This window comes from Triticum urartu, chromosome 7 (genome assembly GCF_003073215.2).
Source record: "Triticum urartu cultivar G1812 chromosome 7, Tu2.1, whole genome shotgun sequence".
In the NCBI taxonomy this organism is placed as follows: Eukaryota; Viridiplantae; Streptophyta; class Magnoliopsida; order Poales; family Poaceae; genus Triticum; species Triticum urartu.
Window position 1 is genome coordinate 162,481,043 of NC_053028.1, and position 23,328 is coordinate 162,504,370.

The following is a 23,328-nucleotide window of genomic DNA, read 5'->3' on the forward strand; positions in this document are numbered from 1 at the left end:
ATGTATTACGAAACAAGTAAAGAGACTTGCCGGTAACGATATTGAACTAGGTATTGAGATACCGACGATCGAATCTCGGGCAAGTAACATACTGATGACAAAGGGAACAACGTATGTTGTTATGCGATTCGACCGATAAAGATCTTTGTAGAATATGTAGGAGCCAATATGGGCATCCAGGTTCCGCTATTGGTTATTGACCAGAGAGGTGTCTCGGTCATGTCTACATAGTTCTTGAACCCGTAGGGTCCGCACACTTAAACATTCGTTGACGATATAGTATTATATGAGTTATGTATGTTGGTGACTGAATGTTGTTCGGAGTCCCGGATGAGATCATGGACATGACGAGGAGCCCCGGAATGGTCCGGAGGTAAAGATTCATATATTGGATGATATTATTAGGCCAAGGGGTCAGGCCCACGGGGCTATAAGTTGGTGTAAAAGGAGTTTTGCGGAGGCCAGGGGGCCAAATGCCAAAGACCCTGGTGTCTGGCCCTGGGCCAGACGCCAAGGCCCATGGCGTCTGGGCCAGACACCAAGGATTGTGGCGTTTGGTCCTGGAGTCCGAGTGGGACTCTTGCCTTTCGGGCGAAACCGACTTTGAGGAGGCTTTTGCTCCAAGTTTTGACCCCAGGGCTCAACATATAAATAGAGAGGTAGGGCTAGCACCAAAGACACATCAAGAAACACCAAGCCGTGTGCCGGCAACCCCGTCCCCTCTAGTTTATGCTCCATCATTGTTTTCGTAGCGCTTAGGCGAAGCCCTGCGAAGATTGTTCTTCACCAACACTGTCACCACGCCGTCGTGCTACTGGAACTCATCTACTACTTCGCCCCTCTTGCTGAATCAAGAAGGCGAGGATGTCATCGAGCTGAACGTGTGCTGAACGCGGAGGTGACATACGTTCGGTACTTGATCGGGACGGACCGTGAATGTGGGTGTCAAAACCGGCGGATCTCAGGTAGGGGGTCCCGAACTGTGCGTCTAAGGCGGATGGTAACAGGAGGCAGGGGACCCGATGTTTTACCCAGGTTCGGGCCCTCTTGATGGAGGTAAAACCCTACGCCCTGCTTGATTATTCTTGATAATATGAATAGTACAAGAGTTGATCTACCACGAGATCAGAAAGGCTAAACCCTAGAAGCTAGCCTATGCTATGATTGTATGTTGTCCTTCGGACTAAAACCCTCCGGTTTATATAGACACCGGAGGAGGCTAGGGTTACACAAGGTCGGTTACAAAGGAGGAGATATCCATATCCGTATTACCTAGCTTGCCTTCCACACCAAGTAGAGTCCCATATGGACACGGGACGAAGTCTTCAATCTCGTATCTTCATAGTCCAACAGTCCGGCCAAAGGATATAGTCCAGCTGTCCGAAGACCCCCTAATCCAGGACTCCCTCAGTAGCCCCTGAACCAGGCTTCAATGACGATGAGTCCGGCGCGCAGTGTTGTCTTCGGCATTGCAAGGCGGGTTCCTCCTCCGAATACACCACGGAAGAGTTTGAATACAAGGATAGTGTCCGACCCTGCAAAATAAGTTCCACGTACCACCGTAGAGAGAATAATATTTCCACAAATTTAATCTGCTGACACGTTTTGACAGCATGACATCATGCCACGGCCCGGTAATTATTTGAACCGTTTTCCTCTAACCAGCCCTGCACATAACGCGAGGCGGTTTCTTGACATGTCTTGTCAAAGCAGAGATCGTGTTCCCCTTATCACGGAATTCTCATCAATACAAACGTGGGTAACCCAACCGTGCCTGTTGGTATGACTCCTAGATCTTAGGTAAGTCTCGAACGGCCACAAGGAGGACACCTGATATTCATCCCCTTTATAAAGGGACAGGGCCTTTTCTTTTTTTCCTCCCGCGCTCAATCGAATCCTTCCCCCGCCTCGAGTTCTAACACCCAAAGCCCAGGTCAGGCGCTTCGGACCTTCAATCATGTCCGGATCCAGCCTTCAAGGCTGGTGGATGCCTTCCTCCATCACGGAGGAGGACATCAAGAAGTTGAGGGAGGCCAGATATATGACCGCCGAAATTTCGCATAGGCTGCCCACCCGAGGGTAGGACGTCCCTACTCCCGAACCCAACGAGAGCGTTGTGTTCGTCTCCCACTTCCTCCGAGGACTAGGCCTCGCTCTAGATCCCTTCGTTAGGGGTCTTATGTTCTATTACAGGCTGGATTTTCATGATCTAGCCCCGGATTCCCTTCTTCACATCTCGTCATTTATTGTCGTTTGTGAGGCCTTCCTCCGCATTACCCCTCACTTCGGCCTGTGGCTCAAGACCTTCGATGTGAAGCCGAAAACGGTCGAGGGGCAGTACGCAGCGTGTGGTGGTGCTCTAATAAGCAAAATTGCTGACACTCCATGGACAAAGGGTTACTTTCCAGAGGTGTCCGGATTGTGGCAACAGGAGTGGTTTTATGTCACAGCTCCCCGAAGTGCCAAGTGGGTAGCTCCCCCCACCTTTCGCTCGGGCCCTCCACCACAACTGATGTCATGGATCAGCAGGGGGCTGAGCTGGGGTCCAGCCAAGGACGCGCCAATACTGCAGAGCCGTATCCGAGATCTCTTCGAGGGAGATTTCATTCTGGTTATGGTAATGCAAGTCATGTTGGTTCGTCGAGTCCAGCCTTGCAAACGCCGGCCCCTCCGCATGTGGGAATTCAACCCGGAAGGACCGCGCACTATTCAGAATTTCCTCGGCATGACGCACAAGGAGATGTACAAATCGTTCTTCGGACCCCAAATAGAGTGTCCGGACACTACCGAGGACATGGACCTGAGCAGCAACCGCACCGCTGCCCATGTAAGTAATCCCATGGCCGAACATTCTGAAGAATCGCTCTTTGACTAGGACTGGATAACAAAGGCGAAGATGATCCGGTGTTCGGCCCCCCTTCCTGAAGGCTTGCACAATCCGGTGCTGGAAAAGATGCTCGAGCTAGCACCTTGTCTAGTGCCCTCAAAGGAAGATGAAGGGAGAATAAAGAGGGCAAAAGCGGGCCTCCATCGCTACCTATTCCAATCGAGGGAATGAGCGCCTCCGCGAGGGAGGATAACCAAGGGGAAGAATCTGACATTCTCTCTCCCCGGGGAAGGAAGAGGACTACCTCTGAAGATCCGGAAACCAAGGTTTCCAAATGGGAGAAGAAATCTCCGCCAGAGGGTCCTGCCTCAGAGGGTGTTCTTGCCGCACAATGTCCGCGCAGGGATCAGCCCTCTAACGAGCTGTAAGTAATCAAAAAGTACTTAATAGTGAAGATATCCTACCTTACTTCCGAGGAAAATAACTGAAGCATTTATCTTGCAGTTCGGATCTTAGCCCTTCTCAGCAGAGCTCGTCTTCGGGGGATCTTCTTCCAGAGATGATGGAGAGCGAAACGCCTCCCCCTGCCACACCGCCTCACGAGGCGAGCAACCTCGAGGTGTCGTCGCGGAGGGTTTCTCCTGATCCGGCAAGGCCAGAAGGTAATCCTGTGGCCACCCGAAGTCCCCAGTATCCGGCTCTTGAAGAGAGCAATCAAAAGAGTCCAACACCATCTGGTATGCGGTCCGACGTACTGAGGGATCTGCTAGAGCGAGCGACTATCTCAGAAGAGCACCGTACGTTGATGGGTACGGTGATTGAAAGGATTTCGTCCGCCGAAAGCGGGTTGCATGAAGCCTTTATGAGTCTACTGATGGGTTTTGAGGTACATGAAATGATGTACATTTTTGATAGTACCGCACATTTTTAGGTGTGCCCTGTGTAGATAGTAGCCCCTGAGACTCTGGTTGTCGTCGAGAACGGCGGCAAACAGAGGATTGTAGTCCCAGGTAATAACCAAACCGCCTTGATGTGCAGGTGGTTGAAACTCCGGTGGCTAGCCGGACTGATGGGTTTGCCGAACTAAAGCGGCAACTGGATGCGGCAGATGCCGGCATCGTGCTTGTTAACAAGCGGCTTGACGAGGCACAGGCTAGGTGATTTTTCTGGTGAATGTCACAAAGTAAGAGCAGCATGATGCCAGTATCTTTAATATGTTGTGACTGCAGATGGAGCTGCCACCGTGGAGACCCTTCGGGCGGAGCTTGCTCGAGCCAAGGAGCAAGCAAGGAGTAGTAATGCGGCCGCTTTAAAGGCGGCCGAAGAGTTAAGGGCCGAACATGCCGCACATTGCGGGAGCAAAGAAAAATTGCCAAGATGGCCGTGGAGTTAAAAGATGCTGCTGACCATTACCGACTTCTTGAAGAAGAAAACCGGGTGAAGGCGACGGACCTGGAGAAGGCCCGGGTTGCTGCCAAGGAGGCCCGCTCCAAAATTAGAGCGACGAAGGAGGAGCTGAATCAAGCTGCGGATATCGTTTCTGGGAAGCCCTTCTTGTTGCGGACTAAGTTTGGAGATCCGAAATATGCTCCTCTGGACCGGCTATGGAGTTCTGCGGATGAGTACATGGATTTGGCTGCGAGTGCTGCGGATGCGACCGAGTACTTCAAGGATCAGAAGGGTCCTGAAGTGGAGAAGCTGTTTTGGTCACAGTTTCACACTCCAGGCCGTCCGCTGTTGTTGAATGAGCGATTGACCGGTTGGGCCGAGCTCCATAGATTGTCCGAACTGGCCATGAGGTCCTTTGTGGATCATTTGTGGCCAGGAGGGCTGAGGGAGTCCTGGATTAGGGGGTGTTCAGATGGCCGGACTATACCTTCAGCCGGACTCCAGGACTATGAAGATACAAGATTGAAGACTTCATGCCGTGTCCGGGAGGGACTTTCCTTGGCGTGGAAGGCAGATCTCCTACCATTGTAACCGACTCTATGTAACCCTAACCCTACCCGGTGTCTATATAAACTGGAGGGTTTTAGTCTGTAGGACAACATACACATCAACAATCATACCATAGGCTAGCTTCTAGGGTTTAGCCTCCTCGATCTCGTGGTAGATCTACTCTTGTACTACCCATATCATCAATATTAATCAAGCAGGACGTAGGGTTTTACCTCCATCGAGAGGGCCCGAACCTGGGTAAAACTTCGTGTCCCTTGTCTCATGTTACCATCCGGCCTAGACGCACATTTTGGGACCCCCTACCCGAGATCCGCCGGTTTTGACACCGACATTGGTGCTTTCATTGAGAGTTCCTCTGTGTCGTCGCCATCAGGCTCGATGGCTCCTACGATCATCGATAGCGATGCAGTCCAGGGTGAGACCTTCTTCCCCGGACAGATCTTCGTCTTCGGTGGCTTCGCACTACGGGCCAATTCGCTTGGCCGTATGGAGCAGATCGAAAGCTACGCCCCTGGCCATCAGGTCAGATTTGGAAGTTTAAGCTACACGGCTGACATCCGCGGGGACTTGATCTTCGACGGATTCGAGCCACTGCCGAGCGCACCGCACTGTCACGACGAGCATGATCTAGCTCTGCCGCCGAACAGTGCCCTGGAGGCCGCACCCGCATTGGCTCCGACCCTTAATTCGGGGCCAACTGCGCCGATCGAGGATGGGCGGTTGGACGCCACCTCGGGGGCTGCGACCCCAACGGCGATTGAGCCAAGCACCAGCCCCGTACTGTACAAGACTCGTGACTCCAAGGAGCCGGACTCCTCTCCGGACTCCGAACCCTCCGCGCCCCTGCCAACCGAATCCGATTGGGCGCCGATCATGGAGTTCACTATCGCGGACATCTTTCAGCACTCGCCTTTTGGCGATATCCTGAAGCCACTGAAGTCTCTCTCTCTTTATTAGGAGAGCCCTGGCCGGACTACGGTCAGCAAGGTTGGGGTACGTACGATGAAGAAATTCAAAGCCCACCCACCACCCACTTTGTAGCCACTGTCGACGACTTAACCGACATGCTCGACTTCGACTCCGAAGACATCGACGGTATGGACGCCGATGAAGGAGATGATGAAGAACCAGCGCCCACTAGGCCCTGTAAAGCCACCTCATTGTATGACATATACATGGTGGACACCCCAAAAGAGGGAGATGGCGATGGAACAGCGGAGGATGACCCCTCCAAGAAACAGCCTAAGCGCCAGCGTCAACGGCGCCGCTCAAAATCCCGCCAAAACAAACACGGTGATTCCAGCACGGGAGATAATAATACTCCGGAAAGCGCCAAAGAAAACCCCCTCCAGCAAGATTTAGCACAGGAGGATGGAGAAACCAGCCCTCATGAGAGAGCGGCAGACAGAGAGGTCGAGGACGATAATTATATGCCTCCCTCCGAAGATGAGGCAAGCCTCGACAACGACGAATTCGTCGTGCCAGAGGATCCCGTCAAGCAAAAGCATTTTCAACACAGGCTTATGGCCACGACAAGAAGCCTCAAGAAAAAACAGCAACAACTTAGAGCTGATCAAGATTTGCTAGTCGACAGATGGACTGAAGTCCTTGCGGCCGAAGAGCATAAACTCGAACGCCCCTCCAAGAGCTACCCAAAGCGCAGGTTGCTACCCTGATTAGAGGAGGAAGCACTTGATGCGGCCGGCCGGCCACCTTGTTGTCGCGACAGAGAGGCCTCTCGGCCCTCCACTCAAGCCGCACCCCGTACCAAGGCACGGGAATATGCGCCGGACTTACGAGACATGTTGGAGGACAAGGCAAGGCAAACAAGATCGGTCTACGGATTGCGTGGGCGCCCCACGGCTAGAGACGGTAACCGTCACGCCGGCCACAAATTCGGCGGGGCCGAACACAGTAGACAAGGCTCATTGGAGCTACGTCATGATATAGCCCAGTACAGAGGCGCCGCACACCCACTCTGCTTTACAGACGAAATAATGGATCATCAAATCCCCGAGGGTTTCAAACCCGTAAACATCGAATCATATGATGGCACAACAGATCCTGCGGTATGGATCAAGGATTATCTCCTTCATATTCACATGGCTCGCGGCGATGATTTCCACGCCATCAAATACCTCCCACTCAAGCTTAATGGACCAGCTCGGCATTGGCTTAACAGCTTGCCAACAGGATTAATCAGTTGTTGGGAGGACCTAGAAGCCGCATTCCTCGACAATTTCCAGGGCACTTACGTGCGACCCCCAGACGCCGATGACCTAAGTCACGTAATTCAGAAGCCAGAGGAATCGGCCATGCAATTCTGGACACGGTTCCTAACAAAGAAAAATCAAATAGTCGATTGTCTGGACGCTGAGGCCCTAGCAGCCTTCAAACACAATATCCGTGACGAGTGGCTGGCCCGGCACCTTGGACAGGAAAAGCCGAAATCTATGGCAGCACTCACGACACTCATGACCCGGTTTTGCACGGGAGAAGACAGCTGGCTTGCTCATAGCAACAATATGACCAAGAACCCTGGTAATTCGGACACCAGGGACAGTAGTGGCAGGTCGCGTCGCAACAAGCAGAAGCACCGCATTAACGGCGACAATGCTGAGGATACGGCAGTTAATGCCGGATTCAGAGGCTCTAAATCCGGTCAGCGGAAAAAGCCATTCAAAAGGAATCCTAGGGGCCCGTCCAGTTTGGACCGAATACTCGACCGCTCGTGCCAGATACATGGCACCCCCGAAAAGCCAGCCAATCACACCAACAGGGATTGTTGGGTGTTCAAGCAGGTAGGCAAGTTAAACGCCGAAAATGAAGACAAGGGGCTGCATAGCGATGACGACGAGGAGTCCCGGCCGCCAAACAACAGTGGACAGAAGGGTTTTCCCTCACAAGTGCGGATGGTGAACATGATATATGCAACCCATGTCCCCAAAAGGGAGCGGAAGCGTGCGTTAAGGGACGTATACGCGGTAGAGCCAGTCGCCCCAAAGTTCAATCCATGGTCCTCTTGCCCGATCACCTTTGATCGAAGGGACCATCCCACTAGCATCCATCATGGCGGATTCGCCTCATTGGTTCTAGACCCAATTATTGACGGATTTCATCTCACTAGAGTCCTTATGGACGGCGGCAGTAGCCTGAACCTGCTTTACCAGGATACAATGCGGAAAATGGGCATAGATCCCTTGAGGATTAAGCCCACCAAAACGACCTTTAAAGGCGTAATACCAGGTGTAGAGGCCAACTGTACAGGCTCAGTCACACTTGAAGTGGTCTTCGGATCTCCGGATAATTTCCGAAGCGAGGAGTTAATCTTCGACATAGTCCCGTTTCGCAGTGGCTATCACGCACTGCTCGGGCGAACCGCATTCGCTAAGTTCAATGCGGTGCCGTATTACGCATACCTTAAGCTCAAGATGCCAGGCCCTCGAGGAGTAATTATGGTCAATGGAAACACCGAACGCTCCCTCCGAACGGAGGAGCACACGGCGGCCCTTGCAGCGGAAGTACAAAGCAGCCTCTCCAGGCAGTTCTCCAGTCCGGCCACTAAACGACCGGACACCGTCAAGCGTGCCCGGAGTAACCTACAACAAGACCTCCTGGCACGATCCGAGCAGGCGTAGCAATGCGGCCCCGACCCCAACCCTCGCAAAAAGGCGACGCCAGTACTTCGCGTACATAACTACGCTTTAGAGATACCATGGGCACAGGGGGAGGGGCACCATCACGGCACGCCTAAAACACGGCTTAAACCGTACTAGGGGCTGCCGATTTTTTAATTTTCTCTTACTTTCAGGACTTCATCCTTCGGAAGGCCTATTCGGTAGTTCAATTGCCGCACAAATGATGCAAGAACCAGGGAAGCAGACAAGCCACGCCGCACTACGGAACTCCAAGGTGGTCTCTATCATGAGCAGTATACCCGTTCTGCATACTATTCCGCAGCTTGCCCCTAGAACGGACATGTTAACTAGTCCAATCTTCCACTTATCGCATTATTTGTATCGTTCTGCTTTGATCGTAGCCCTTTTTAATAAACAATGCATAGCTTTCGTCTATTTTTGCATTACCTTTTTTCTTTATATATGTTCCTTAACGACATGTTGCACCCGTACACGCTGGTACGGCCAAAATACGCCAGGGGCTTTAGTACCCCTCAATATGGTGTGAGAAGTCCGAACACTTTAACAAGTGCGGCACCCCGAACTTATAGCATTATATGCATCGGCTCGGAATCATGTCTTGGGTCAATAGTTGGGTTTGCCCGGCTCCTATGCTTTGGTGCCTTACGTTCCGCTATATCGGCTAAGGTAGCACTAGGAGAACCACTGTGATTGTGCTCCGGTTGAGCTGGGTCGAGCACCTCAGTGGAGAAAGCTAAAACTGACTGTCATGATGAAGCGAGAGCTGGTCGCTGTTCGAGAGGTTTTTTCGAGTCCCTAAAGACTTATGCCGCTTAGGGCGAGGAGCCGGCTCTGTCCGGCCAAGGCGTGGATAGCTCCCCGAACTCGGTCTTCCGAATACCAGGGGCTTCGCTGAAATTTAAAATTATAGAATTCTATGGCTAAGTGAGAGTGTTCACGCATTATAGTCCGATTGCCTTGTTCGTTGGGCTGAGCGCCTCCCTCGAAGGACCCAAACATGGGAAAAAGAGCGCTCAAGTTTATCCCCGAACACCCCAGCACTAGCGGCACGGGGGCAGAAGCCGACGACTCGCCATCTCTCAGAATTGATAAACATCCGCACAGAAGGTAATATTTTAAATTCCAACAGCATTTCTTAGCGCATATAAACAAGTTTTCCACGCACAAGACAAAAACGGGCAAGTTTCACTCAAAAATTACATCCCCAGAACATTCATCCGCCACAAGGCGGGCACCCTTCAGAACATCCTTATAGTAATTCTCGGGCTTACGATGCTCTTTCCCCGGCGGTGGCCCGTCCTTCACAAGCTTCTCAGCATCTAGCTTGCCCCAGTGCACCTTAGCATGGGCAAGGGCCCTACGGGCACCCTCAATGCAGACGGAGCGCTTGATGACTTCGAGCCTTGGACAGGCCTCCACCAGCCGCCGCACCAGCCCGAAGTAGCTCCCAGGCAGAGCCCCTCCAGGCCACAGCCGAACAATGAGGCCCTTCATGGCCTGTTCGGCCGCCTTGTGGAGCTCGACCAGTTGCTTCAGCTGGTCGCTCAGGGGCACGGGGTGTCCGGCCTCAGCGTACTGAGACCAGAACACCTTCTCCGTCGAGCTGCCCTCCTCGGCTCGATAGAATGCGGCGGCATCGGACACACTCTGGGGAATATCTGCGAATGCTCCTGGAGAGCTCCGGATTCGGGTAAGTAACAAGTAACTCACGTTTATGTCTTTGCTTTGCATAAAGAATGCCTTACCCGCCGCTATCTTCTTCACCTCATCCAACTCCTGGAGGGTCTTCTGGGATTCGGCCTTGGCAGATTTGGCATTCTCAATAGCCACCGCGAGCTCGGACGCTTGCGTCTTAGAGTCAAGCTCCAAACTCTCATGTTTTTCCATGAGAGCCTGGAGCTCCTGCCGCACCTTGCCAACCTCGGCCTCATATTTCTCCCGCTCGGTGCGCTCCGAGGCCGCACTCTTCTCGGCCTCGAGCAACGCTTGCTTCAGGGTCGCCACTTCTGACGTGGCCCCTACAATAGCCACGTTAATCATGTCATTCTTTGCAATTGCACCTATATATATATATTTTTAACAAGGTATTTCTTACCTTCATTATCCTCGAGCTGCTTCTTGGCACGCTCGAGCTCTTGCTCGGACCGCTCGAGGTTCTGCTTTAGCGTGTCCACTTCTGCAGTCAGTGCGGCGGACGCAAGCAGGGAAGCCTGCATATGCATATTGACTCATTTTTGTTAGACTCCTGCGAATTCTATTTGATCCTCTATTCGGCTTTTCTTCCCGAATGCCAAACAGAGCATCAGGGGCTACTGTCTATGCGGTACTATTATTTACACATTCTTTACTTACCTCAAAGCCTGTCAAAAGGCTAGTACAAGCTTCAGTCAGTCCGCTCTTGGCGGACTGAACCTTCTGGACCACCGCACTCATAATAGCGCGGTGCTCCTCGTCGATGGAGGCGCCTTGGAGCGCCTCCAACATATTGTCCGGCGCCTCCGGTTGGACGGGGGCCACCGGCACAGTGGGCTGGCTCCTCTTGGAAGGAGGTCGCCTGCCGGACTCTGGAACCTTTGAAGGTTCCGGAGCAGTGTCCGACCTAGAGCCGGACTTGGAGCCCTGGGGGCTTTCATCCCCTTGGCTCCTGGAGTCCAGGAGGTCGCCTTGCGGTGCCTCCAGGACCACCTCCTCTCGGCTTGGAACCTGTTGGGACAACACTTCGGTGTCGTCCGTAGGGCGGGGGGAGGAAGCCATCGGAAGCGAGTTCACATCCGACGAGTCCAGTGAGCTGCTCGACGACGCATCGAGCCGGTCTTTGGGTGGGCTGCATAAACATATTCGACGTGAGGGAAAGCTATGCAATAAACGAATACTATGAATTACTCTGGTATCCGGATACTTACGATTTTGCCAGGGGCTTGGCCCTGGGCGCCCACTCCTCTCCGCCACCGTTGGCATCGGTGGAGCAGTCTGGAGGAAGGGTTTTCCCCTTCTTGGACCCTTCGGCCTCCCCAGTTGGGGCGGCCTTCCTTTTATTCCCTTCCCCCGCTTGAGGGGGAGGGGTCTCTTCTTCCTCCTCCTCGTCTTCACGGGAGGAGTGCGTCTTGGATTCGTCGGATGATGAATCCGACACCTCCGGGCGTCGGGCACTCTTTCGAGTCCCCGTGGCCTTCTTCTTGACCTTCTTCTCCGGCACCACATAGGGTGCCGGAACCAGCAGCCTCGCCAAGCAAGCGTCCGCTGGGCCTTCGGGCAAAGGGGTCGGACAGTTGATCTGTCCAGACGTCACCTGCCAATCCTGTCAAAGGAAAGGGAGCTTAGATCCCGCATGGAGTCAAACTATGAAAAACTGATACCCTGTAAAAGGAAAAAACAGCTTACCGTAAGAGCGTGACGCTGCGCACTGAATCCGCGATCCTCAGTAGCGGATACGGGAGCCTCGGCGCCCTTGAAAAGCACCTTCCAGGCATCTTCGTACGTTGTGTCGAAGAGCCTGCTCAGAGTTTGGTGCCGCGCCGGGTCGAACTCCCACAGGTTGAAAGCCCGTTGTTGGCACGGGAGGATCAAGCGGATGAGCATAACCTGGACTACGTTGACAAGTTTGAGCTTCTTGTCCACCAGGGTTTTGACGCATGTTTGGACTCCGGTCAGCTCTCCTTTTTTACCCCACGACAGGCCCGTCTCTTTCCAGGACGTGAGCCGCGTTGGGGGTCCGGACCGAAACTCGGGGGGTGCGACCCATTCGGCGTCGCGCGGCTCGGTGATGTAAAACCACCCCGATTGCCACCCCTTCAGGGTCTCCACAAAGGATCCCTCGAGCCAGAGGACATTGGCCATCTTGCCCACCATGGCGCCTCCGCACTCCGCCTGGCTGCCGCGCACCACCTTCGGCTTGACGTTGATAGTCTTGAGCCATAGACCGAAATGGGGGCGGATGCGGAGGAAGGCCTCGCACACGACGATAAACGCCGAGATGTTGAGGACGAAGTTCTGGGCCAGATCGTGGAAATCCAGGCCGTAGTAGAACATGAGCCCCCGGACAAATGGGTGGAGAGGGAAGCCCAGTCCGTGGAGAAAATGAGGGAGGAACACCACCCTCTCATGGGGCCTAGGGGTGGGGATGCGCTGCCCCTTTTCGGGGAGCCGGTACGCGATGTCGTTAGACAGGTATCCGGCCTTCCTCAGCTTTTTGATATGTCCCTCCATGACGGAGGAGACCATCCACTTGCCTCCCACTCCGGACATGGTTGGAGAAGGTTGAGGTGGGAAGTGCGGACTTGGGCGCTGGAGCTCGAGTGCGCAAGAATGGATAGGCGAAGGAGGAAGAAGGCGTAGGTGAAAAGGTGGATCTTTATCCCCTTATATGGGTGGACGCAGCTACATGTCCCCACCAGCCTGATAAAACTCGCTTATCTCCAAGCGCCGTAATCGATGGCGCGGTTGGGTTACCCACGCCCGTATTGATGAGAATCCCGGAATAAGGGGACACGATCTCTGCTTTAACAAGACGTGCCAAGGAAACCGCCTCGCATAACGCGCTGAGATGGGACAGTAAAACGGTTCGAATAAAAGCTTGGCCATGGTGTGATGTCACACCATGGAATACGTCAGCAGATCATATTTGTGTAAATATTATTCTCTCTATGGCAATATGTGGAAACTTATTTTTCAGAGCCGGACACTATCTTTGTGTTCAAAATCTTCTATGAAGTACTTGGAGGAGGAACCCGCCTTGCAATGCCGAAGACAATATGCGCGCCGGACTCGTCGTCATTGAAGCCTGGTTCAGGGGCTACTGAGGGAGTCCTGGATTAGGGGGTGTCCGGATGGCCGGACTATACCTTCAGCCAGACTCCTGGACTATGAAGATACAAGATTGAAGACTTCATCCCGTGTCCGGGAGGGACTTTCCTTGACGTGGAAGGCAAGCTTGGCGATACGGATATGCAGATCTCCTACCATTGTAACCGACTCTATGTAACCCTAACCCTACCCGGTGTCTATACAAACCGGAGGGTTTTAGTCCGTAGGACAACATACATATCAACAATCATACCATAGGCTAGCTTCTAGGGTTTAGCCTCCTCGATCTCGTGGTAGATCTACTCTTGTACTGCCTATATCATCAATATTAATCAAGCAGCACATAGGGTTTTACCTCCATCGAGAGGGCCCGAACCTGGGTAAAACTTCGTGTCCCTTGTCTCCTGTTACCATCCGGCCTAGACGCACAGTTCGGGACCCCCTACCCGAGATCCGCCGGTTTTGACACCGACAAGGGCCAAGGCCGAATAGCTACTTTAGCTTAGTGCAACAATTCTTTGGCGCTGTGCCACGCATCGATGCTGTAAAGAGGTTGGCGTGCATAGAAGTCTCGCGGATGGCCCTTGCCCGTGTCAAAACATACTGGGCGGAGATGGATGCTACCACTGTTGCGGCACAGGGTTCGGCCATAGGCCGAGTGGCTGCCGAGCACTACTTTGAAGAAGTTCTTGAATGCGCTCGTTCGATAGAGGCTCAGTGCTCGAAGAATATTATGTTTGAGTGACATGTATTCCCATTGTAAAAACAATGTTTTATTGAATTTATCAAGGCTGTATTTATACTTTTGCCCAAAAGTGCTATGATGCCTCTTGTGCGGCCGTTTATGTATATATGTATATAACCTGAAAGATTGCAGTCGTCGGCTTCAGCCCCCACGCATATAATGCGGGGGTGTTCACAGAAGACGCATGTTCACACTTGATCCAACGCCTTGGTCCATTAAGGAGGTGATAGCGCAACGAACTAGGCAACCGGACTATACTACTTTAACACTTTCACTTAGCCAGAGGAGTTTGACAGTGGGGCTACTATATAGCCCCTGGTGGCTCCGCACTCATCCGAATTTGGGGTGCGTACATGCCTGGCCGGGAAACGGCCCTTCGTTAAAGCGGAGGAATCCCGAAGATTCTGCTAGGTCATCGAGTGGTTGACCAGTCTCACGCTATATCATGACAGTCAGTTTTCGGCTTTCTCTACTGAGGTGCTCGTCCAGATGAACCAGGGCACAATTGCAGTAGTTCTCCTGGTGCCGCCTTAGCCGATAGAGCGGAACGTAAGGCAGCAAAACAAAGGAGCCAGGCAAACCCAACATTTGACCAAAGACATGATTCGGAGCTGATGCATATAAGGCCAAACTCGCGACGCCGAACACTCCCTAAGGTATTTGGTCTTTATGGTGGAAACCGGGCTTAAGCCCCTGGTGTCCAGGTACGTGCAATATTCTAACGTGGCCACATGCTAATACGTCAGCATCCTTCTCAATTGTACTGAGAATCCAGGGGATGTGTATCAACAAGAGACAGTAAAAAAGGTTTACGCGGGGTCTTAATCTAAAAAAAATCCTTGGAACGGGTCCCTGTTGCACGTCTGCGCCTGTGTCTCCGTTGTGCCATATCCTGGACGGGTGTAGCGCGATGGTCATCTGTAAAAGAGAGGAACTTAGTTGAAAAGTTGTCGTGCAAAAAGGTAGGTTATACTAAATAAACTATATACAGTTCAAGATGAGTAAATTTGAGCCTAACTGCCACTTGTTGGCGTGCGTTGAGCCCCTTGTATTGTAATAGGGGTGTAGCCATCAAACCTGCATCAAGTACATATAGCTGTGCCGGAATCGTCTAACCGCGTCCGTGGTCTTAACGACCTGGCAGATGATTTAGTTGGTGAGGCCGTTTAGTGTGCAGCTGCCAAGGCAGCCGCACGGTCTTCCGCACGCAGGGAGCACTCAATATTTCCATTTACTGTAATGATGCCACGTGGACCGGGCATCTTAAGCATGAGAGAAGCGTAATGCGGTATTATGTTAAAGCGAGCGAAAGCTTCGCATCCAAGTAGTGCTTGATAACCACTTTGGAATGGAGCAATGTGGAATGTTAAATTTTCGCTGCGGAAGTTATCGGGAAAGCCGAATATAACCTCTAGTAGTAGGGAGCCCATGCAATGGGCTTCTGGGCCTGGCGTTACTCCTTTAAAGGTAGTATTGCTGAGGCTAATTTTTGCTGGGTCTATCCCCATGTTGCGGACTGTGTCCTGATATATCAGGTTTAAACTGCTGCCGCCATCCATCGGGACTCGTGTGAAGTGGTATCCATCAATTATTGGGTCTAATACCAAGGCAGCCCATCCTGCATGCCAGATACTTGTCGAGTAATCCCGATGGTCGAAGGTGATCGGTTGGGACGACCTAGTGGCAGAACTCCGCGGTGATAAGCCCTGGGGCATGTGTCTCTAGGAGTGCCGCTTTGTTTCTCCCCTTTGTCACGTGTAACACGTTTACTGTTTTGACTTCTAGTGGGAATTTCTTCTGTTCCCCAGTACTTTGCTTGCGAGGTTCGTCCTCGTCTTCACTTGGTGTATCCTACCCCTTATGTTCGGCGTTGAGCTTGCCGGACTGCTTGAAGACCCAACATTCTCTATGGGTATGATTTGCAGATTTATCGGGGGTGCTATGGATCTGACATATTTGGTCCAGAATCTTGTTTAGGCTGGACAGTTCGTCTCTGTTGCCTTTGGAGGGCAGCTTTTGCTGACCTGGCCGAGAGCTCCTGAATCTGGCGTTTACCACCGTGCTCTTCGGGCTGTCTTCTTTATTCCGGTGCTTGTTTTTGCTGCGTCGTGATTTCCCATTTCCGTCCCTGACTTCGGATGTACTTGGGTCGCTGGTGCTGCATCGGGCTAACCAGCTGTCCTCGCCCACGCAAAAGCGGGTCATGAGGCTTGTTAATGCTGCCATTGTTCTCGGCTTTTCTTGGCCGAGGTGTCTGGCAAGCCATTCGTCTCGAACGCTGTGCTTGAAAGCTGCTAAGGCTTCGGCGTTCGGACAGTCGACTATTTGGTTCTTTTTAGTGAGGAACCTGTTCCAAAGCTTTCGAGCTGACTCTCCGGGCTGTTGAGTTATATGACTTAAATCGTCTGCATCCGGTGGTCGGACATAGGTCCCTTGAAAATTTGCCCGAAAAGCATCTTCGAGCTCTTCCCAGCTTCCAATGGAGTTTTCGGGGAGGCTTTTAAGCCAGTGCCGAGCTGGCCCTTTGAGCTTGAGGGGTAAGTACTTGATGGCGTGGAGATCGTCTCCTCGAGCCATGTGGATATGGAGGATGTAGTCCTCAATCCAGACCCCAGGGTCTGTCGTTCCGTCGTACGCCTCTATGTTTACGGGTTTGAATCCCTCTGGAAATTCATGGTCCAGCACCTCATTGGTGAAACATAGGGGGTGTGCAGCACCCCTGTATTTGGGTGTACCGTGGTGTTCGGATGTTTGTTGTGTTGCATTGCATGCTGGAGCGCGCTTGCGTGGCCCGTATATGGATCTGGTTTCGCCGTCCTTTTGATGTGATCCCTCGCGTGGATCACGTACTGGCTTATGTGCGGCGTCGTTTGCCGCTCTATGTTGGCCACGAGGTCGTCTATCCGACCGGATGGCCGTTTTGTTTTTTAATTGCGGGGGATCTAAGGCCTCCTCATCGAATTCCGGTAGCAATTTTCGCTTCGGGTAGCTCTTGGTGTGGCGATTACCGTCGTACTTCGCTGCAGTGTTGAGTACTTCACTCCATCTGATTCTGAGTGTGTCTTGTGCAGCCCTGAGCCTTTGCTTCTGCTTTTTTAGACTCCTCGCAGTGGCAACAAGCCTTTGATGGGCATTCTGTTGCTTCGGGTGCCTGTCCGGTGTGATGTCGTCCGGACTGTTATCTTCGACAGAGTCGGGTTGTTCAGTTTGATTCTCCGTGTTGCCGTGGTCGGGCGATGATTCACCCTGCTCTAACGCTGGGTCTATATGATCGCTGTTTCTGCCGAGGCGGGATTTGGAGCGGCGCTTATGCCGCCGCTTTGACTGCTTCTTGAGGGAACAACCCTTCGCTGCGTCCCTCCGTTCCTCGTCGTCGTTTTCTTTGGGTGTGTCCACCATGTATACATCATATGACGAAGTGGGCGTCCAGTGCCCTGTGGGCAGTGGTTCCTGTTCGTCTCCTGCATCGTCGTCCATACCGTCGATGTCTTCGGAGTCGAAGTCGAGCATGTCGGTCAAATCGTCGACAGTGGCTACTAAGTGGGTGGTGGGAGGGCGGCGAATTTCTTCGTCATCTGCATCCCAATCCTGCCGGACATAGTTCGGCCAGGACTCTCCTGACAAGGAGAGAGACCTTAATGAGTTCATTATGTCGCCGAAAGGTGAGTGCTGAAAGATATCCGCGGAGGTGAACTCCATGATCGGCGCCCAGTCGGATTTGACACGCACGGGCGCAGGCGGTTCGGAGTCCGTGGCCGGGGAAGAATCCGGTAGCTCGGCGTCATGGCTCCCATGAAGGGTAAGGTCGATCCTCGGCTCGATCGCCGCTGAGAATACGGCCTCCGTGGCGGGGTCTATCCACCCGTCCATGGATGGCGCAATTGGCTCCGAATTGAGGGTCTGAGCGGTTGCTGGTGCGGTCTCCTGAACACTGTCCGATGGTAGAGCTAAATCATGCTCATCGTGACCGTGCGGCGCACTCGGTAGGGGCTCGAATCCGTCGAAGATCAAGTCTCCGCGGATGTCGGTCGTGTAGTTTAAGCTTCCAAACCTGACCTGGTAGCCAGGGGCGTAACTCTCGATCTGCTCCAGATGGCCAAGCGAGTTGGCCCGTAGTGCGAAGCCGCCGAATACAAAGATCTATCCGGGGAGAAAAGTCTCACCTTGGACTGCATCGCTATCGATGATCGAAGGAGCCATCAAGCCTAACGGCGACGACACAGAGGAACTCTCAATGAAAGCACCAATGTCGGTGTCAAAACCGGTGGATCTTGGGTAGGGGGTCCCGAACTGTGCGTCTAAGGCGGATGGTAACAGGAGGCAGGGGACACGATGTTTTACCCAGGTTCGGGCCCTCTTTATGGAGGTAAAACCCTACGTCATGCTTGATTATTCTTGATAATATGAGTAGTACAAGAGTTGATCTACCACGAGATCGGAGAGGCTAAACCCTAGAAGCTAGCCTATGGTATGATTGTATGTTGTCCTACGGACTAAAACCCTGCGGTTTATATAGACATCGAAGGAGGCTAGGGTTACACAAGGTCGGTTACAAAGGAGGAGATATCCATATCCGCATTGCCTAGCTTGCCTTCCACGCCAAGTAGAGTCCCATCCGTACACGGGACGAAGTCTTCAATCTCGTATCTTCATAGTCCAACAGTCCGGCCAAAGGATATAGTCCGACTGTCTGGAGACCCCCTAATCCAGGACTCCCTCAGTGAAGGTTTACGACTACATCAACCGTGTTGATAAACGCTTCTGCTTACGGTCCACGAGGGTGCGAAGACAACACTCTCCCCTCTCGTTAATATGCATCACCATGATCCTGCATGTGCGTAGGATTTTTTTGAAATTACTACGTTCCCCAACAGTGGTATCAGAGCCTGGTTTTATGTGTAGATGTTATATGCACGAGTAGAACACAAGTGAGTTGCGGGCGATACAAGTCATACTGCTTACCAGCATGTCATACTTTGGTTCGGCGGTATTGTTGGATGAAGCGTCCCTGACCGACATTACACGTACGCTTACGCGAGACTGGTTCTACCGATGTGCTTTGCATACAGGAGGCTAGCGGGTGTCAGTTTCTCCAACTTTAGTTGAACCAAGTGTGGCTACGCCTGGTCCTTGTGAAGGTTAAAACAACACTAACTTGATGAACTATCGTTGTGGTTTTGATGCGTAGGTAAGAACGGTTCTTGCTCAGCCCATAGCAGCCACGTAAAACTGGCAAGAACAAAGTAGAGGACTTCTAACTTGTTTTTGCAGGGCATGTTGTGATGTGATATGGTCAAGACATGATGTTATATATATTGTATGAGATGATCAAGTTTTGTAACAGAGTTATCGGCAACTGGCAGGAGCCATATGGTTGTCACTTTATTGTATGCAATACAATCGCCCTGTAATTGCTTTACTTTATCACTAAGCGGTAGCGATAGTCGTAGAAGCAATAGTTGGCGAGACGACAATGATGCTACGATGGAGATCAAGGCGTCGCGCCGGTGACGATGGTAATCATGTTGGGGAACATAGTAATTTCAAAATATTTCCTACGCACACGCAAGATCATGGTGATGCATAGAAACGAGAGGGGAGAGTGTTGTCTACGTACCCTCATAGACCGTTCGCGGAAGCGTTATATCAACGCGGTTGATGTAGTCGTACGTCTTCACGTCCGACCGATCCAAGTACCGAAAGCACGGCACCTTTGAGTTCTGCACACGTTCGGCTCGGTGACGTCCTCGCCTTCTCGATCCAGCAAGAGGGGCGAAGTAGTAGATGAGTTCCGGCAGCACGACGGCGTGGTGACGGTGTTGGTGAAGAACAATCTCCGCAGGGCTTCGCCTAAGCACTACGAAAACTATGACGGAGGATAAACTAGAGGGGACGGGGTTGCCGGCACACGGCTTGGTGTTTCTTGATGTGTCTTTGGTGCTAGCCCTACCCCTCTATTTATATGTTGAGCCCTGGGGTCGAAACTTGGAGTAAAAGCCTCCTCAAAGTCGGTTTCACCCGAAAGGCAAGAGTCCTTCTCGGACTCCAGGGCTAGACGCCAGGGTTCCCGGCGTCTACCCCCTAGACGCCAGGGTTCCTGGCGTCTAGCCTCTGGTCTCCGCAAAACTTCCTTTTGCACTTTACAAAATCCTCGTAGGCTTTCCCCTTTGGCCCAGATAAAGTGTTCTCGTGCCCAAACATTTCGGGAAACATTCAGAACCCCTTCCGGTGAATTCCGGAACCCTTCTGGAGATCAAACACTACTATCCCATATATCAAACTTTATCTCTGGACCATTCCGGAGTTCCTCGTCATGTCCGTGATCTCATCCCGGGACTCCGAACAACATTCGGTCATCAACATACATAACTCATATAGTACTATATCGTCAACGAACATTAAGCGTGCGGACCCTACGGGTTCGAAAACTATGTAGACATGACCGAGACACCTCTCTGGTCAATAACCAATAGCGGGACCTGGATGCCCATATTGGCTCCTACATATTCTACGAAGATCTTTATCGGTCAGACCGCATAACAACATACGTTGTTCCCTTTGTCATCGGTATGTTACTTGCCCGAGATTCGATCGTCGGTATCTCAATACCTAGTTCAATCTCGTTACCGGCAAGTCTCTTTACTCGTTCCGTAATACACCATCCCGCAACTAACTCATTAGTTGCAATGCTTGCAAGGCTTATGTGATGTGCATTACCGAGTGGGCCCAGAGATACCTCTCCAAAAATCGGAGTGACAAATCCTAATCTCGAAATACGCCAACCCAACAAGTACCTTTGGAGACACCTGTAGAGCACCTTTATAATCACCCAGTTACGTTGTGACGTTTGGTGGCACACAAAGTGTTCCTCCGGTAAATGGGAGTTGCATAATCTCATAGTCATAGGAACATGTATAAGTCATGAAAAAAGCAATAGCAACAAACTAAACGATCAAGTGCTAAGCTAACGGAATGGGTCAAGTCAATAACATCACTCTCTAATGATGTGATCCCGTTAATCGAATGACAACTCATGTCTATGGCTAGGAAACTTAACCATCTTTGATTCAACGAGCTAGTCAAGTAGGCATACTAGTGACATACTGTTTGTCTATGTATTCACACATGTATTATGTTTCCGGTTAATACAATTCTAGCATGAATAATAAACATTTATCATGATATAAGGAAATAAATAATAACTTTATTATTGCCTCTAGGGCATATTTCTTCCAGTCTCCCACTTGCACTAGAGTCAATAATCTAGTTCACATCGCCATGTGATTTAACATCAATAGTTCACATCACCATGTGATTAACACCCAAAGGGTTTACTAGAGTCAATAATCTAGTTCACATCGCTATGTGATTAATACCCAAAGAGTACTAAGGTGTGATCATGTTTTGCTTGTGAGGGAAGTTTAGTCAACGGGTCTGCTACATTCAGATCCGTATGTATTTTGCAAATTTCTATGTCAACAATGCTCTGCACGAAGCTACTCTAGCTAATTGCTCCCACTTTAAATATGTATCCAGATTGAGACTTTGAGTCATCTGGATCAGTGTCAAAACTTGCATCGACGTAACCCTTTACGACGAACCTTTTGTCAACTCCATAATCGATAAACATATCCTTATTCCACTAAGGATAACTTTGACCAATGTCTAGTGATCTACTCCTAGATCACTATTGTACTCCCTTGCCAAACTCAGGGCAGGATATACAATAGGTCTGGTACACAGAATGGCATACTTTATAGAACCTATGGCTAAGGCATAGGGAATGACTTTCATTCTCTCTCTATCTTCTGTCCTGGTCGGGTTTTGAGTCTTACTCAACTTCACATCTTGTAACACAGGCAAGAACTCCTTCTTTGACTGTTCCATTTTGAACTACTTCAAAATCTTGTCAAGGTATGTACTCATTGAAAAACTTATCAAGCATCTTGATCTATCTCTATAGATCTTGATGCTCAATATGTAAGCAGCTTCACCGAGGTCTTTCTTTGAAAAACTCCTTTCAAACATTCCTTTATGCTTTGCAGAATAATTCTACATTATCTCCGATCAACAATATGTCATTCACATATACTTATCAGAAATGTTGTAGTGCTCCCACTCACTTTCTTGTAAATACAGGCTTTACCGCAAGTCTGTATAAAATTATATGCTTTGATCAACTTATCAAAGCGTATATTCCAACTCCGAGATTCTTGCACCAGTCCATAGATGGATCGCTGGAGCTTGCATATTTTGTTAGTACTTTTAGGATTGACAAAACTTTCTTGTTGCATCATATACAACTCTTCTTTAATAAATCCATTAAGGAATGCAGTTTTGTTTATCCATTTGCCAGATTTCATAAAATGAGGCAATTGCTAACATGATTCGGACAGACTTAAGCATAGATACGAGTGAGAAACTCTCATCGTAGTCAACACCTTGAACTTGTCAAAAACATTTTTACGATAATTCTAGCTTTGTAGATAGTGACACTACTATCAGTGTCCGTCTTCCTCTTGAAGATCCATTTAATCTCAATGGCTCGCCGATCATTGGGCAAGTCAATCAAAGTCCATACTTTGTTCTCATACATGGATCTTATCTCAGATTTCATGGCCTCAAGCCATTTCGTGGAATCTGGGCTCATCATCGCTTCCTCATAGTTCGTAGGCTCGTCATGGTCAAGTAACATGACCTCCAGAACAGGATTACCGTACCACTCTGGTGCGGATCTCACTCTGGTTTACCTACGAGGTTTCGTTAGTAACTTGATCTGAAGTTACATGATCATCATCATTAGCTTCCTCACTAATTGGGGTAGTAGTCACAGAAACAGATTTCTGTGATGAACTACTTTCCAATAAGGGAGCAGGTCCAGTTACCTCATCAAGTTCTACTTTCCTCCTACTCACTTCTTTCGAGAGAAACTCCTTCTCTAGAAAGGATCCATTCTCAGCAACGAATATCTTGCCTTCGGATCTGTGATAGAAGGTGTACCCAACATTTTCTTTTTGGGTATCCTATGAAGATGCACTTCTCCGATTTGGGTTTGAGCTTATCAGGTTGAAACTTTTTCACATAAGCATTGCAACCTCAAACTTTAAGAAACGGTAGCTTAGGTTTCTTGCCAAACCATAGTTCATACGGTGTCGTCTCAACGGATTTAGATGGTTCCCTTTTTAACGTGAATGTAGTTGTCTCTAATGCATAACCCCAAAATGATAGCGGTAAATCTGTAAGAGACATCATAGATCACACCATATCAAGTAAAGTACGATTACGAGGTTCGGACACACCATTACACTGTGGTGTTCCAGGTGGCGTGAGTAGTG